The 16,319-nt window shown below is 41.1% G+C and overlaps 1 protein-coding gene across 2 annotated transcripts in view; it reads left to right on the top strand.

Moving 5' to 3' along the window:
• The window catches only part of USP54 (ubiquitin specific peptidase 54), a 1,958,070-nt gene that overhangs the window by 420,557 nt on the left and 1,521,194 nt on the right, over window positions 1-16,319 (top strand). The window lies entirely within an intron of this gene.

Raw genomic sequence — 16,319 nt, forward strand, 5'->3', positions numbered from 1 at the left:
TTTTTTACCTTTTTCTGCTTCAACTCAATCTCATCACTACAGTATTTCTCATACTGCAACACCTCATCATTCAGCTTTGCTTGGCAACAAATCAAGTTACTCTTAATCATCTGACCAATCTCAGGTCTCAATCCTTCCAAAAATCTGAACACAAAATGTCACGTCTTTCAGCTCAATTGCTTCTCTACCACTATACTCCTTGAATGCCTTCAGCAGTCTCTCATAGTATGCATGTATTGACTCATTTGCTCTCTGCACTGTCCTGTCGATCCTTTGCAAATCAATATTCTTGGGTGAAATAATTGTTTTCAGATAGTCAATCACCTTACAGTAATATTTAATTACCTCAGGAGATGGTTCACCTGTATTCTTATCTCCCTCCGGCTCACTTTTTGGCGTGTCCACAATCCTCTTACATTCGACCCATAAGTCAGCTGGAACCGCTATCTCCGGTAATGTGTTCAAGTCCTCCCACAAACACGCAAGTTTCACGAACCAGTCTGTCTGCTGATACCACTCTACTGACTTCTCTCTCAATTTTGGATAATCATTCGTAAATGATAGAATGTCACTTCTGCTCCAAGGCACATGAACAAAAGTTCCCCCTGGAATCTCCCTCATCGGTAAGATCTTTACTAGATCTTTATCCTGCTGTGCATTCTCAGTCAACTCCAAAGAATCTCTTTTCTTCTTGTCTCTTTTCTTTACCCATCTGCCTTCCCATTTGTCTAATGCTCCCCAGACCTGAGCTCTCTGCAATAATTCTTTAAAGTGTGCCTTCATTCCGGCTGACCTCATGTTCAAAATCCTTTGCTTCAAAATCTAATCTGTAACTCCTCTTCAAATGCTTCGTTTTCTCAATTTCTATGCCATGTTTCTCTGCCAATCTCTGATGTACCTTGCCCACTTCTCTTGTAATCCTTGGGCACAAGTATCTCAACTCTGCCTCTGTGTAAGACTCTAACCTATTCACCCCCATTGTTCCTTCAACTAATTCACCTTCTTCCATGCTTTATCTGACACAATTAAATTGCGGCTCACCTTTGGGGGCATTCAGTGGGGTATTCAGTTATCTAACCATTCGGTTAACTGCTGAGCTGTCAGTCCCTATAACAAAATGTTAATTGCTTGGACTGGTGGCACCTGCTGTACCATTGCATTCGGAGTCTGTGATGCCAATAAGATCTAACAATGATCTTGATCTGTCAAAAGTCTGACCTACAGAAGAGAGTATGTGAACTTGTTCATTAAGTCCTCTCCTCATTAGACTCTGAGACATTGCTCCCTGTTCATTCACAGCCTGTTTCTTTTGTGCAGATAATGGTACCGCTGGACCAACAGTAATTGGCAGCCATATTGCATCTGGGGCTGCACTGGCACCTACACTCTGTGGGAGAGTAACTCCCATACTCTGATTCATCACCGGAGTCAAGTATGACTGTGTCCCGATGATTGGCATAAACCTTGGCTTTACCTGCGGCTGCACTTGCGGCAACAAAATCGGAGGCGGCTCAGTCTGGACCAGTATTGGTCTCTGAACCACCTGCTTCGTAGGCACCACTAAGTTCGAAGTTGTCTCTAAAATAGGCACATCAGGATAAAATCTCTGTATCTGTGGCGGCTGCATCTGTGTCTGCACTGCAGGTGTAGTCTGCACATTAGAACTACTTTGCACCACATTCGGTGTCAGGTTAGCATTAACCTGTACCGGACTTACTGTCTCCGTTACCTGTGTCGGAGCTGTCGGATCAGCACTAGTACCCGGACCACTCTCATGTACTGTATGTATGGTAGTGGTCGTTCTTTCAATATCTGTGTAGCAAGATATCTGATTCAGCATCTGATTCCTCCTCTAGTTTTGAAGTCCTTCTAGCTTCCTTACTCTCGGACTGACTTTTATTATTCTTCCTAGTCATCTTCTTTCCTTCCGCCTCATCCTCCTGTGTGTTAGCTGGAAACAACTTAACTCCATGCAAAGTCTCTGATCTCCATTTCTTCTGCTCCCAATCTCACCTCGCTTCTGCTAAAGTCTTCTCTACCCTTCTTATTCTTTTCTCAAATTTCAGTTGCTGTTGCTGTCTAGCTACCAGCTCCCAAACTGCTAAAGCCTCAAGCTGCTGTTCCCGGAAGGGGGTTCGATTCATATAGCGCCATCACAATTGCTCCAGAATCCTCAAATTAAACGTCCCATTTTCAGGAAACGCTAAGTTCCCATTTTTCTTTGTCAACTTGCACCATTGCTTTAGCCAAAGACATGGCACAACACATCTCTCTTCCATTACAATGTAAGCCGGTGTACCCTCTGGTGGTGTAGGCTCTCCTACACACGCTTTAATGTATGTATCTCCCTTCAGGGCACCGTTCAATGCCTTGAAAAACTTAATCTTTTCTACTTTTGTTTGTTCAAAATCGAATCAGGAAATTACTTTTAATCCCAAGATTCCTTTCACCCACGTTCTCAACGAATTGCCTTTCATGGATGGCTGCCAATCTGCGTGCGACCCTTCTCACCAACCAACCTGTCCCAGCGCGGCTCCAATGACGTCACACTCACACGTACTGCGGCTGACAAAGTCTTGCAGCTCGTCCTCCTAAACTACAATTCACACGAAACTAATGCAAAATATTGTGAACACACATCAAAATCCAAAAACAAATCTTCTGGTTTACTAAAGGAAAGGTAACACAATCGCTTCAGAAACCTTACAGATTTTCACTGATGGCTCTTTTCACGCATGCAGCTATTCCTCTTTCTCGGTCTCCCAGATTCGCAAGCCAAATTTGACCCACAAATTTTATTCTCAGCTGATCAATGGGTCTGTCCTGGTGTACATAGGACTCGCCAAATCTCAGTCGAAATTTCCTCTCGCCCACTTTAACTGTCACACTGACTTGTTGACCACGCCCGATCAACCTAATAAACCAGACAAATTACAACATATAACCAAGTATCTCATACACTTTTCAATATACTCCGGAGTCTTCGACCACACAGGGTCCGTACATCAACAACCACGTGGACAATTATTTTTAGCACAAAGCGCCACACACATGTGAAGTTCTACGACTTCCCTACTCTCACACTGTGGAGTACGCACACTCCTACTAAAACTTCATTTGGAGTACGCAAACTCCCTAGAACCCTCGCAAACCTCACAATTCACCTGTAATTTGCATAAGTTGTGCAAGAGCAACCTATTTCACACTCTCTATCTCTACAACACTGGAACCATCCTCTGCTACCACAACTGTTAGCGAAAAGGTCGAAGAACCTTTTGACTCGTATTAAGAAGTTCTTACTATAGCTCCAGTACATAAATCAATAATCAATAAACTCAATACTCTATGGAGTCAGTAAATGTCACACACCATGACCTTCCAGCCATGAATAACCACACTTTAGTAAAAGTTTAGTCATTTATTTCCCTTATATTAACAATACTAAAGTCAGGTAGATTAATCTCAAAATCAAATGAAACACATATAAAAACAATACTGGTTGTCCAAAGCGGCGCAGAAGAAATTCAATCTACTCAAAGCTTGAAGAATCACAACACATTCCAAAGCTACAGTGCAAATCAATAGCAGAGTCAATTGAAAAAAGGTTATAGCATACATAGAATTCAGAAGAATAACTCGTCAATCATTAGTTCCTGTAATTCGTCAGTCATTTAGGAGTGTCCTTAACTAATGTCAGATTAGCATCAGCATGTTGGGCTTCATGCAAAACAATTAAGAACACAAATTTAGAAAAACATCTAGCTATAAATCTGTCAAAACAGCGCAGTTGGTACCTCGAAATAAATGGCATAAAGAGCATGACAGTTGTGTATCATCATATCTACCTATCCACGGTATGGGTCAGCAAAGCATAATCAGTCTTCGTCATCAGTTGATCAGCAAAGCATCAGGCTCTCAGTCAGAGAGTATGAGCCCAATGACAGAATGAATCTCGAATTTCTCCTCTAAAGTCTCTCCTTCTCTCAATATCTGAATAAGTCTCTCTCCTAAAGTATCTCTTCTCTGATCTCAAAATCTGGTCTCTCAAAAATCAGGTCTGAAGTCTAAAAACAATTCTCCTCTGTTGTGTTGTTATATCAGTCACCTGAACTATCCCCTAATTCCCCATTGGTCAGTTAATCACACGATTATACTTTATCCAATATTATTTCTATACCAAATCTATGAATCCTAATATTTCACTCTCTGAAGTTGATTGGTTCACTTTACGGTGTCCTCATCATCCGGCTCGTCAGGTAACAATATTGTTGTATCTTCAGCTCCAGTCAGTGTCTTCATCGTCTTCGTCCGGGGAAAGTACATTTCACACACATTACACAGAAGTTGTTACTCTGGCGGTAACATCATCTCCTGCTAGTCGGTTCTCCTGAAAAGCTTCTGTTAAGCACTTTTGACAGAACAATGGACATTTCACAATTTAATTCACTTGGTCAGCATTTTTATTAAACCGCTAAGAAATACAGCTTCTGCATGAGGCCTGGTAAAACTAGGCCAGGGCACTCGCTAAGTTAAGGCCTACAAATTAATAAAGCTAAAGCATACTTCATAACCCTTAATATAACATATTACTACATTAGCCTAATACATTTTCAATATTTCATAAGTATTAATCAGCAATTAGTACATTTCGTGAACACTTGTGGCCATTCTTCGAGGTCACATTTTCAAATGCGTGCATTATTTTGCTCTACGTTATTTATTTTCCACATAACTCATTATTCAAATTTCATAAACACTCTTTAATACATTTTAAATAAAGCACCTGCTCTAACAATTGAAATGTTTGAGTTTTTAATTGAGTATAACCCAGACAAAGGTTTTGTCACTGACCTTACCTGGCTGCATCCAGTGTCTGATCTGGGTTTTAACAAAACTCTACTAGTGGTCTATAAGATATTAAGGTAGGATAGAGCTGAAGGAAAAGGTGTGGAAGCATAGGAGTTTTTTTTATATAAGACAAGCACTTCCTGACAGCTTTAAATCTGCAAACCCCTAAGCTTTAAATTGATAAATAAACAGGCAATAATATACCCTGGTCATTTAATGTATCACCCCTCATGCTCTATCAAGAACATCATAAAATAATTTACTAAGACATTTTCATCAAAATTGCCTATTATGACAAATTACATGTTACTCAGCTATTTCAACATTTGGGTGGCATTCCAAGAGTTAACTTACACATCGTTTTTCTGAATATGTGTAGTGTGATGGAACTCTCATATTTTTTTCAGGAACTACGAAAAGGATGAATGAAAAGGAGCACACCTTAAACTTAATTTGACAACACCTTCCATTGTATACTTCCCACGCAGCTTCATAAGTTTGGTATTAGATGCCAGGCTTTGAAATTGATTGCCCATCACCTGAGTAAAAGCAGTCAAGTAGTAAGGAAAACAAACTACTATTCAATGTTTAGTGCAGTTAAACAGGTAGTTCTTCAAGGCTCTTGTTTGAGTACTACTTTAGTTAATATCTGTGGCTCCTTTGACAGGCTTCATTGAACCTGTGGTTTCTCTGTCATGTTATTCACAGATGATACCCAAATGATCTTACAGAGGATACCCAGATGATCTTACATTTTCAGGAGACAAAGGAAGGAGTGCCACTGGGTATTTTTTCACATTGAGGATAAAAAAATTTAAAAAATGATTTTTTCATGTTTATTCGTGGTTTACAAATATCACCAGGAGTACGCTTTCCAAAATGTTCAGGACATGACCCACCAAGGTAGAATGCTTTAACATCTGAGTGTACTTTGCACCAGGCTGATGGTGCAACAACCAGTGGGCCCCTCAAAAAGGGGGCTGATTAGTGGAGATCTATTTTTGCCGTTTTTTCCAATAGCAGGGGTGTGGAATTTCTTTAGCCAGGACATATTGGTTGGGGTCAAGGATAACAAGTTTCCAAAAAATACAACTAGAAAAAAAAAAAGTTTTCCTAAACAAACTTCTGTTGAATTTTAGATACAGTTTCTAGTAGCGTGTTAATGCATGCCAGTGTTTCCAGAAAATATTCATAATGGAAACACTTTGTAACCAGTTTCAACAAGTTTATGGGGAACATGAAAATAATCAAGTATTGGTAAAGCCAATAGGTCTAATGCTGGTGGTCAAATGTTTGGTTTTGTCAATGTGTGTCTTATTTTGACATGGTTTTTGTAAAACGTTATAGCTGTTGAGCCTTCACCATTATAACAAACACTGGCAAAAGAAAAATATTTCTTTGGTCTTGAAAAGCACACATTGCCACATCAGTGTGCTGATATCAGTGCCTAATTTGTAAATAAAAACGTGCCGGTGCTCAAAGCCCTCCTCTTAAACATGCGGCTGCTGCAATTAAATGTGGGAGCACGGAATATTGAGGCAGCATAATCCTGAAGCCATCTAGGGCCTCTTCAATCCATTTACACTCACTTCCTGTCCCTTCAGATCACTCTTGCAACTGTCTTCTTTCTCCCATTGTGACGCTTTTTCATTTTTCTTTTCCTCTGTCTTTCCCATATATGTCTTTTGCTCGCAGCAAGTGCTTTGGGGCAGATGAATAAGCGCCAGCTCTCAAAAATAAGTGCCGGTGCTCAGCACCGGAAACAACAAGCACAAAGTAAGCACTCGCTGATACGCTCCTTGTGTAAGAGCAGAATGCTGCCACTCACAGTGAAGCCAGCCAATGGATAGCAAGAGACAGAACTGAATAAAAATAAAAGGTCCTGGTTGAAGGCAGACATAATTAGGGACCAAGCACTTAAAGTCAGAAAAGTGCACCTCTGGTACATGTTCTTCCATTAATGCACATTTATGACTTTTTTCATGAATTCTCAAGAATTTACTGAAGTAGGCCAGGAAATCAAACTCCTATCAAATATTTTTAACACAAGTAAATATGCTTGTGTAGATTTGCTCATGTGAAAATCTGTTGCGACTTTATAAGTTGATTTCCCGCCAACCACTTTTTCCTCTCAACCCTGAAAGAAGTTTTACTTCTGCCCTTTTCAGGAGCAAATTTCGAACTTTTCTTGGTATTGTTAAAGATTAGGGAAAGAACCGTTAAAAACCCCTAAAACATGCAAGTTAGTAAGTTTGCACAGACTCAAAAGGGCATTCCAACCCTGGAAGTATTGTTTATGGCTACTTCCAGCCCCAGTATGTAGATCTGAGAAAGGTGGCAAAATAAGGGGCATATTTATGAAAGAGTTGCATCGCCCTTGCACCACGTAATGGGGAGCAAGAGAGACGCAACTCTAAAGTCAGATTTATCAAGCCACGCAAGGCCACCATAAATATGGAGTAATGCAACGCACCGCAAATCACTGCATTGTGTTACTCTGCACTGGGAAGCCATTCCATGGGTGAAGTGTGGGTGTTCACATGCATCCACCCATAAATGTTGGCGCATTCCCAGATTTGTAGACTTGGGAATGCATCAAAATTGTACACCTCTCCAGGTAAGGCATAACAAGGAGAAACATCTTTATTTCGCCTCGTTACTTACTCTTTCTATGTGTGCTGCAGAATGCAGCACACATAGGAAGAGAAAAAAATGCCTCTCAGGGTGGTTTTTGTGTGAGAAGGTGCTCCTTCCTGCTCAAAAGCAGTTTTACTTACAACGCAGGCACCCTTGCATCATGGTGCAATGGTGTCTGCATTGGCTCTAGACAGCACATTTTAAATACGGGACACAGCCCTGTCCTTTCCCTATCCCACAGGGCTGCAGGGTAGCTTGCTGTACTGTGGTGCGTATTTTCTTAATAAATGTCCCTAAGGGAATTGTTAGTATTCAAACCTTGTTATATTATGAGCCCTGTCATATTCTGAGAGGCTACTATCAGAGCCTATATTAAGTGATTGCTGCCATAATCTTTCACTGCAATACATGGCACCAAAGGGACAAGTAGGTTAATTTACAGGACAAGCAGATTTGTAAAGCATCCTGTCCCATGGACAAGTAGATATTTTAATAAACTCCACACTCCTACCAGTAGGTTTGTGATGAATATGTGATGGTAGTGGGTGTAGTGAGAATATTGAAATTTCCTTTAGATTGCCGGTATATACTGCTTTTATTCTCAGAAGGTAATCTATGGCAAAGTTAAAAACTACTGCAGACCAATTCAACATCAGTTATTCGTTGTTCCTTTGTGTGGTCGACATGTTTCAACGCTTGCTGCCCAGCAGGTTCAAATGGCGTTTAAGGACCTTTATATATGACCCTACTGCCTTATGTAGCCCTGTCTCTGATGTTAAAGGTGATGTCAAATTTTTTGATTTCAAAGGTTTGGCTTTTTGGAAAGCCTTCAATTTTGTATTCTTTAAATAGGGAAACTCTGACATTGAGAAATTTGCAGTGTGTCGAGTACCAGAACACCCTTTGGAAAATAGGTCACTAACATAAGTCTACAGCAGGGAGCAGTGGGTCATGCAACTTTAATCTTCACTGTAAGTGTTAGCATTTTCTTACTGCACAAGTGCATATACCACTAGAAAGTAGTCCTCTTTGGTGCCAGGGCTGATAAGCCGTTTTGTACCTATTTAATGTTTTTATTTTATTTGTTTTTGTTTGTTTTTGCAAACATGTGTGCCATATTTAGATACCAGTATTCCCCTTTTATGTCTTGTACCGTTTTAGCCACTTTAGTGCAGACCTTGCCACATTCCAGATGGCACAGATAGACTGCCCCTCAGGAATATGTTAATGGCCAATCAAGTATAGAAAATTATTCTAGCGTAATCACCAGAAACATTTCCCTTTCTAAATTCAAACTTGGGATTTGAGGGCTTTGCTTCCCTTGTGTTCAGAATTTGATTTAGATTTTTGTGTGTGTGTGCGGGGCGTAGGTAGGTGTTGTAACACCAGTATCCACATATTAAGATCACACCAAACCGAAAGTAAATGCAGGATCCACTAATGACTTGACCCGCTTTCTTTTTTGATTGGTGCCTTAGGACATAATTCTGCCCTAATCGTCAATATCAAGCAAGCCTACTTAGAAAGATAATCATGCCTTATGTCATTATCTTGATATATCCCTGACAGCGCCAGGAACAAGTCTGTTATATTCTTTACAAAATTAATGAACATTACACAACATTACACTGTACACAGGAGAGGCAATGTTGTAAAGGAGACAATATCCCCTTTGCAAGGATGTTTCTCCCAAGTGGATCTGTGTGAGGATGGCACCAAGCACACAGTCATAAACAGATTTCACTCCGCTGGACACTCTTTGGGGGGCTTCCTGATGAGCAGTCTTTATTCCGTACTTAGAGATGTACATTGGGGGTGTTTACCCCCAGTATATACCCTGTGAGTATGGCAGATAGTGGATTGACATCATGAAAAAATACTCAGGAAAAAAAAGTGGGGGTGGCTCACCTAGACATCGGGCTATGCCTCTATCCCAGAATTCTTTCTGCTCACCTGGGTACTAGGGCATCCCATGGCAAGTGAGAGGAAATGTGGATTATTTTGGGTGCTCTTTTGACATGTGGGCCAACAGAGTGAGGATAGATAAAAATGTTCTATCACTTGCCATGCTGAATGGCTGCCCTTCTCTGGCTCGGCTGGCACCTAGGAAATAATACCAAACTCAGACTTTTCTGAAAGCTAGACACCGAAGGATGTTCCGGATGGTGTGACTTGCACGTATCCCATTAGGTTTTCTTACCCACAATGCCTGGAAAACCTGAACCTATGTCTAATATCACACATTTCTGTAAGGGAATCTTTTGGAATCTTTGGGGATATATACAATTCATACCACACTGGGTTTGTATACTTCTAATAAAGATAGCACCCCACTAATGTGGCTGGGCCTAGCGCACAAGACAAGTATGGATCAAACCTGGGACTTTGCTTGTGGTTGGGACCCTTGGTGGTGGCTGGGTCCAAATTGCTTAGCTAACACAAATTGCTTAAAACGCTAGTTTTTCATGCCCTAATATTGATGTCTTCATTTTGTGTTTACGGTCCTTTCCTTTTGTGGGTGCTAGGTCTGGCCACACAAGTGGGATACCGTTTTTATCGGGAGAAGAGTTAGAAATGCTAGGTGTAATTTTGTGGATCCCTGCAGATTCCAGAACGTCCCCTGACAAAAATATGAAGAAAGAGAATCATTTCAGCCAAAGTTTCAAGTTGGTAAGTCATTGTGCTGTACTTAATTTGAGCTGGTGGTTGCACTGCACGTTTTCCCCATTTTTCGAAACAAAACCAAAATTTTGCTCTTATTTTGCCCATTTTCACAGATCTCACCAGAGCAATCCACAAACCCTGGATACCTTCAGAATCCCAAAGATGTGGGGGGAAAATGATGAAAAATTGGTCTGGACACCGTTTGTGTAGCAAAACAAAAGTTCAGACTTAAGCAGGAAGGGCCCCAAGCATGGTGGAAATGCTTCAGCTGCTAAGTGTTTAATGTCTATGGCATGGCCTTGTTAAAAAAAGAAAACACATTTCCATGGACAAAGCCAATAGGCCCACATAGGCAGCCAATGGAAGATACCTATTGACTTTACCAGTGCTTGTTTTAACAGTTTGATACAATCTTCTTATTGAGTTAGCATGTGCTTCACATAGCCAACTTCCATTACTTAAATTTATCTTGCTTAAATGTGCTTACACTGTATGAATTATCCCATTAAATCCCAGGCTACAGAACTTGTCAGTGCTTGTTTCTGCTTGGCATGACAGGCACTTTGGTAGTATTGTTCTGTCCCGTTTTTGCAATTTCTCCCTAGTGTAGTCAATTCTGTGGAGAAAGTTTAATTGGAGTAGATAGTCTTTTCAGTAGCCTATTATCTTTGTCACCATAAAGAGGAGCTATAAAAAGCAGCTGACCATTAAGATACTGACCAAACATTATCATCTGTCAGATAACTGTCCTGGCTCTCTCTACCAGAACACACCAATTTCAAAGCTTGCTGCAGAGCATACAAAGCAATAAACTTGAGTACTACACAATGTCTGTCAATGAAGACATCCTGTTAGCCACTTAACATTTGCAGCAGCAGCCTCAACACTTGATACAAAACAAGTGTTGGCAAAACCTATAGATCTGACTAGTTGATAAATAGGCCTGACCGAAGCTGTATGTTTATGTATTTTTAGCATTACTTTTTTTTCTGGAAACCATGCCTCTGATTAGGCAACTACAGTGGTCTCTTGGTGGAACTAAAAATACAGAAAGGAGAAAACGAGGCACTTATGGGTTTATTTAGAGTATTGTGGGCTTTACTTCTTTGAGCTAGAGCAGAGTAGGGGTATACAACACTGTTCTGGCAGACAACAGCCCACCATGTTTTGAGATCTGTCCCAGGCAGTCAAACATTTCTGTGCCTTCAGAGGAGCAACATTCTCAAGGTACTGAAGGTGCTGAAACCACTGATGCTTTGCTGTGCAGGTTTAATGTCCAATGCACTTGCACAGCCAAGAATTTGCCAAATCTACCATAGCTGATGTTTGTTTGTGAAAAACAAAAAAGAAGTGTCCGTGGCGTGCTGGAATTTTCTTTCAGCATGCAGGGGTAGTTCAGTTATTTTCATATTTGGGACTGCCAGACTTCCCCTCACTGCCCAAACAGGAAAAAAATATGTTGGAATGCTCACTTCAAATAGAGTGCACAGTCTGAGTTTCTTTTACTGATGGCCGGCATGATGTCAGCCAGGCAGTCGGTCAAAAGTCTTTGTTGCTCCACTGGCAGAAAGATGGCAGTTTAGCCAATTGTGTCATTTGTTTTGCAGAGTACCCTTTCTGCCAGACTCTAAATAAAGCCCCACGTCTTCTTTTGCTACGATCCTGGAAAAGGGAACTCTCACCATACAGATCTGTCAGACTTCCTCTGTGCTACTAGCAGGAAAGAACTGAAGATACTTTTCATCTTGCAATATGTCATTCATGTGTAACCCTGTAACCCTCTGTGCAATATCCCATCTAACAGTTCTTCTCCTGTGTGCATCCATTTACTTTATCTTGCTCCTCTAAAAACTCCCATGTACCTCCTTTGTATAACACTTTATTGGTTTGTGGGTAGGTTCATGCTACATAAATCTACATAAAAACCAAGTACATACATCATGTACATTGGTGAAACCTCAGGTCTGTCTGATCCAACTTTGAGCTCTGTTGCAAGCATGTGAGAACTCTCATTAATCAGAAATATATGCAGTTCACCTTTTAATTAATGGCAGTTTCCTGCTTATAATTACAAAGGAATATTTTATGATATGTACAGGAATTTTAGGAGTGTCATCATTTGCATTATAATAGTCATCAGGAGGCCACCTAAGTGTTCCACATCAACCATGAACCTGTCCACTAGGAATCAGAGGTTTTAGCTCTCCGTGAGATACTTTTTTTAGGGTTGAGCCTGCGAGATCATGCATTAGCGCTAGGGTAACCACCTGGCACAGATACAAATTCAGGTCAGAACTGTAAAAATTTCAGGACAAAAGGTCAAGATTCAGTACAAAGATTCAGGACACAAGGTAAGTTATGCAGACACACCGAAGGTGTGGCCATACCTTAGTGCTTTATCAATACATTTATTTTTTCTAAGTTTTCTATCACACTTATTTACTGTTTTATGCACTTTTAGATGAGATTGCTTCTAGGTATGCTACATTCAGGTGATGTATTGCCCTTGTTAAACAGCAAATTGATGCTCTCTTGCATGGTGGCAAGGCCATCTCCCCTACCTCATCATTCCTGAAGAGAAAGCAACAGCAAAAGCGTAATTGTTTCTAAACATTTCATACCCATGGCAAACAATTTGGGAAACATTTAGGTAAATGACTCTTTCCTCTTCTGCTAATCTCACCCTCCACTAGACATCAAACCTAAAGAAATTATTGAGCCTGAGCAGATGATGTGGGTAAGAGTCTCACACGTAATGTCAGGATGTGAGGTACCCACAACTAGTCTGTACTCTCCCAGCACCAAGAAGTCCCGACAAAGTACACTACAGTGTGCTTCAGGGACTCTACATTTATCTCAAAACAGGGAGCACGATCAACAGACCGGGAATTAAAGAGCAGGATGAAATCAAGATCAGACAAGAGATCCTTAGCAACTGACTGAAAGGGTCATTCCTAAGAACTGGACAAGTAAGGGAGAAAAGAATAAAACGGAACAATTCATAAAATCAAATGGGCCCTCCAGGAGTATCAGAAATAATTAAATACATGGAGAGTAGTCTCAGCTGAGCGCCCAGAAACTGAAGAAGTACTGTCAAGTGGTAGAATAAGCAGCGGCCACCCACCCTGGCAAACTCGGTCAGTGGATTGTTCATTGGTTTTGCTTCTGGAGGGAAAGCAGAGTGTGGGCCCCTTGAAAAGTTCGACCCCAAGCAGTTGTCTGGTCTTTCTGTGTCTTGAAATGGCTCTTCAGTTGAGCCAACCCCGTACCAATGGACTGGCTCATCCCTAATTGCCAAAGAACATGTAGAATTTTCTGAATATTTGGGAAGCAAATTACTCAACAAACAACATATAAGAACATAATAAAGACTTTAAAATGTAGAAAGTGTTTCTTTAACACATGTAAGTGTTTCAGTCTGGTATAGGAGATCAGAACATTGCATTGATATTTATTTGAAGTAGGTGTTTCTAAACATAAACTTTAAAACACTTATTAACCTTCCCTTCTCACAAAGCCATGAGTGAACAAAAAACAATTAGACCGAGATCTTGAGGCCATGAAAATTGTGATACAACGAATTTGCAGGATAACATACAGATCATTCTATAGAAACCTGGTATACAACAGACTTACTAATAAAATACTCCGAGGGTGCAATAGAGCCAAAAAAGTGCACCGAAACGTGGCTTCAGGAGCAGACTTTAAGCAGCATTCAAAAACAGTTCATGGGTTTTTAGGAAGAGTTGCTCTGAGTTAATACACCCCCAAAAAAACTCCGCAATCAAAAAGCAAGGCTTACAAAACAAAGCGCTAAACATTGCAGAAACCCCATACATTAAGTGTACATTTTGCAATGCAAACCCTTCTGAACTCCTGTCATGGCAGTGCATCTCTTCTTATTTTTAGGCATTGCCATATGAAGAGAGACATTGTATGGCAGACCAATGGGACAACAAATTGTAACAAATAATGCAGCGCAGGTCGGCATTTTTTAAAATTATACCTTTTAAGAAGAGGTACCATCAAGCGTATCCTAGGCACATTGTAATACATACAAAAGAACACAATGTGCAAGGTGGTTTGAGCAGAAATTCTGTCATATGGGCAAAGGTCTAGTTCCTTCAGGCAATGACACTTTTGGGGATATAGGAGGCAAATCGTTAAAATGGAACCTGGTAAGGACAAATCGATGCCGTTGGTTCTGGATAGCTGACAGATAAGGTTGCAGACCTACATACAAAGAAATTGAATTGTAGGGTTAACTGCAAATTTATTTTTTGTTCATCACCAATCTCTTTGCCGCAGCATTGGCCAGAAATGTCTGCTTTGACTTACTGCAGACCAGACTGGACTGGGGTGAGGGAAATAGATCAGGGAGCTCTATTTCCTCAGATGTGTTTTTAACACATGAAATCCACTGTATATCAAGAGCTGCATCCAATTTCAAGCAGTCCTCAAGGATTTTTTGATTTAGAGTTGCAGTCTCCTTTGTCTAAATTGAGTGCCACAGAAAGAGCAGGGCTAGATTCATTTGATCTGCACTGTAGGGAATACCCAGATCATCATTGCACGCAGAATTAGGACAACTGTGTGTGACTGACAGAAGATTTTTTTATAAAAGCATTCTCAGCTAGCTGAATCTCGTGCATGGCAGCCATAACCCAGATATCTGCACTGTACGTGGCAATTGCCACAGACTTTGCAGAGTAAATGGTCAACAGCTCCTGAATTCGTTAGAGGTCCAGTTTCCTAACATTTTGCCAGCCAAGATTGTCTTTACTAGCATGCCTGCTCTATTTGACGCCATCAGCTTCCATTAATATTTGGCATCAAAGAGGATACCCAAATAGGAGAAAAACGGGTTGCCATCTGCATTAAAAAGGTTGACATAAAAACAGGGCTCTTCTTTGACTTCCTACCACGTTCCATTGCATAGGTCTTGCTTTCATTGTCCTGCAGAAGCAACTCCTGCGTAATGGTGATATAGTCCTCTATTAGGGCTTGCCGCGCCCGCCCCTTTCTTGCCACTAGTACTGCATCATTAGCAACACAAAAGGATGATGGACGGAGTGTTGAAACTTTTCAAATACTCACCCCCAGTGACAGATCTGGGTTTAATCCATTGTTCTTTTGCTCACCATGCCACCTCAGTTTGGACCCAGTCATATGCAATCAGTCTCCCTGGCTGATGAAGGGTGATACCCTAAAACCGGTCACAGGATGCTTGTTTCCTGTCCAGGGAGGACCTGGCCTAGCAGTTCGGGCTGGACTGTTCCTATGGGGAACAGGGTCAGGACTGATTTGCATATGGCTGAGTCTAAACTGGGGTGATGTGGCGAGCAAAATAACGATGGATTAAACCCAGATCTGTGACTGGGGGTCAGTTTTTGAAAAGGTTCAACACTCCGTCCATCCTTTTATATTGTTTTGTGATGTTGACTAATACTGCATCGTCAGCATAGTGGCGTATTGAAAGAGGACATTTATCAATGTATGGGATATCTACAGCTCTCCCCACCAGAGCTGATACAACTCTATTTCTGTACAGGGAGAAAAGGAAGGGGGCAGGAACGCACCCTTGCCTAGCCCTCTGATAATCTTAAGTGGTAGAGTACATTCACCCTCTCTACCTCCCTCTTTACCATAACTAACACAGGTACTTACCTCAGAATACATCTCCCTGATGAAATTAATAATAGCAGCCTCAATACCCATCTCCAACATAAGTGCCCAGAGCTTGGAGTACGAAACTCAATCAAACCCCATTGAGAGGTCCATATATGACAGGTAAATGGAACTTTCATTGATGGCTTACTTTCCTACAAGCATACTCGGGTTTAGGCATTGATCAATAGTCCTTAGCCCAGTGGTTACCAAACTTTTTCGACCGAGGCTCCCTTGACTTATTAGCCCTTGTCTGCGGCTCTCCGTTATATTACTATATTACTTTTGTTTGGCAGGTAGGGGAATGTAAGCCCAGCCTCGGAGTACTTCAATTTTTCTCCCTGAAAATAATTGAGATGAAGCCATCTGTGCGTCCTTGCGTCCTATGACCTCATTCTTCCTGTCTGTGTGTTCTTGCAACTTGTCTGTGCCCTCATGCCTCATCTGTGTGTTCCTGCCCCCTGTCTCTGTGTCCCTGCTTACTGTTTGTCCTTGCCTCCTGT

Source organism: Pleurodeles waltl, chromosome 6 (genome assembly GCF_031143425.1).
Source record: "Pleurodeles waltl isolate 20211129_DDA chromosome 6, aPleWal1.hap1.20221129, whole genome shotgun sequence".
Classification (NCBI taxonomy): domain Eukaryota; kingdom Metazoa; phylum Chordata; class Amphibia; order Caudata; family Salamandridae; genus Pleurodeles; species Pleurodeles waltl.